Below are 2,351 nucleotides of genomic sequence, written 5' to 3'. Positions count from 1 at the left end.
GGTAGAGGTTGTAGTAAGCCAAGATGCACTCCAGCCTAAGTGATAAAGCAAGACTCTGTCTCAAAAAAAAAGTAAAATATTGATTTACTCTTAATGCATGAAGTTTTTAATTTTTCAAACTCTATAATCTTTTTCTTTTCGAAATTCTTCAGATTGATATCTCAGTTTAGCTCTTTCTCTCTTTTGAAAAGGCCTGGGATAGTAACTCTCTCCTTTACCTTTTGTTGGTTTATGTAATATTTTTAATTAATAATCAAAAGTAAGCAAGTAAATGAAAAATCTGTTGGAACATCTATAGCCATACCACCCTGAACGCACCCAATCTCATCTGATCTTGGAAGCTAAGCAGGGTCTGGCCTAGTTAGTACTTGGATGGGAGACCTCCTGGAAATACTAGGTGCTGTAGGCTTCTAATAAATAAAATAAATAAAAAATAAAAAATCTTTTGGAACTGTCTTAGGCTGTATGTCTGTTATATCTATATGTTTATATGTTATTTATTGAAAGCAAACAAATGAAAAATCTTTTAGAACTGCCTTAGTCTGTATATTTCTATGTGTCATGTGGAAGTGATATTTCACAATCAAACTATATGAAAAGATCTCTAATTAATTGACTTAAAGAAAAGTAAGTGTTTATCAAATTGATTGCAGCTAGCTCAGATGCCTTTTAATTCACATAACCTTGGTAATCTTTGGTAAGATTAATTCTCTCCAGTAATTTAAAATTTTTACATCATGTTATGTTAAATTAAGTTGTTTTCACTGGGAATTTAGATTACTAAGAGTTAAAATAGTAGGAGCGTGAAAGATGTTTTTGGTGAAGTTCATTAAATCACAAGGATGTGGTTTTTGCTTAAAAAGTGTATTTGTTTTTAGTTTAGAGACTAAGAGTCACTTTAAAATGAAGGAAAAAATTGTATAGAGAAAACTAAATGTATAAAGAGAAAAATTAAAGATGAGGAATGAGAAACCTTGACTCCTGGGTGACCATGTGGTTGCTCACCTTAAGGAGCTGCAGCTGGGCTGCATTTGCTCACTAAAGGTAAAAGTTACCTCTGAGGGATGGGCATGGTGGTTCACACCTGTAATCCCAGCACTTTAGGAGGCCAAGGCGGGCGGATCATCTGAGGTCAGGAGTTCAAGACCAGCCTGACCAAGATGGTGAAACCCCATCTCTACTAAAAATACAAAAATTAGCTGGGTGTAGTTGTGGGCACTTGTAATCCCAGCTACTCAGGAGGCTGAGGCAGAAGAATCGCTTGAACCCAGGAGGCAAAGGTTGTGGTGAGCCGAGACTGCTCCACTGCACTCTAGCCTGGGCAACAGAGCAAGACTCTGTCTAAAAAAAAAGTTACCTCTGAGACCTGTAGTTACCAAAAATATAGTCAATGTGGGAGAAGGACAAAATCAAGTAACTATTAAAAACAGAGTGTATAATATAAAAGGATGATTTCATTAGGTAGATTGGTATCATCACCCTTGGAAAAATCTTTACTAGATGGATTGTAAAAATAACTAAGGATAATATCTTTAATATTAAATGCTACAGAATGAAAAAGCTTGTTTGGGTTGATGAAGAACCCACAGCTCACTGCTAAACCATTGATAAGTATATGTATTCCAAAAGCACAGAAAGAATATCTAGCCTAATGAGCTGGATAAACACCACTGTAAGGTCCGTTTACCTGGAGGAGACTGCCCAACTCTCCCTATAATATTCCAAATGGAGCATTCCAGATGAAGCAGCTGATATGCATCATATGAAAGCCATGTGGGACTGGCTTTATAATGACCAGGGTAGTCTCCTACTGAATATGCCTATTACCCTGGTCATGGTAAATGTCAGCTCCTCTTAGGGGCAGTGGAAAGGGAATCAGGAAGTAAATATATTAGAGCAAAGATAAATTCTGGACAACATGAACCAAGCAAGAATAAGGTGAAAAGAAATGAGAAGGTAATCTACTACGTTAACAAATAAAACAAGGGCTAAAAATAGTATAATAAGAAAAGAATAGAAAGAGAAGAAATGGGAGATTACAGAATTCATAAAGAGCAAGAACAACATTATTATGGATATTACAAATAGATTAGAAACATAATAGACATAAATGTAAAGTGAGCTATTAAGATAGAAAAAAGGTTTGAGATAATCACTGATAAAGTTAATCACTAGATAAACATATTGGAGAAGGAGGTGGGGATTGAAAAATGAAAATATGGAACACAGGTATCCAAAATTCAACAGGAGTATCCTGACACTAGTCAACATAGTTCCTGTAACAGTAAAAGTCCCCAAAGAATTACTACCAAAAAAAAAAAAAAAAAAAAAAAAAAAAAAAAAAAAAAAAA

At 34.8% G+C, this 2,351-nt stretch overlaps 1 non-coding gene across 1 annotated transcript; it reads left to right on the top strand.

Annotated features, from left to right (window-relative positions):
• The first annotated feature begins 290 nt into the window (after window positions 1-290).
• On the top strand, window positions 291-409 carry LOC119470103. The gene has a single exon (XR_005198979.1). It is a non-coding gene; the product is annotated as a 5S ribosomal RNA (ribosomal RNA).
• Window positions 410-2,351: the final 1,942 nt, after the last annotated feature.

The sequence above is a fragment of the Cebus imitator genome, unplaced genomic scaffold, assembly GCF_001604975.1.
Source record: "Cebus imitator isolate Cc_AM_T3 unplaced genomic scaffold, Cebus_imitator-1.0 Scaffold22, whole genome shotgun sequence".
NCBI classification, from domain to species: domain Eukaryota; kingdom Metazoa; phylum Chordata; class Mammalia; order Primates; family Cebidae; genus Cebus; species Cebus imitator.
This window is presented reverse-complemented; position numbering and strand designations above follow the sequence as displayed.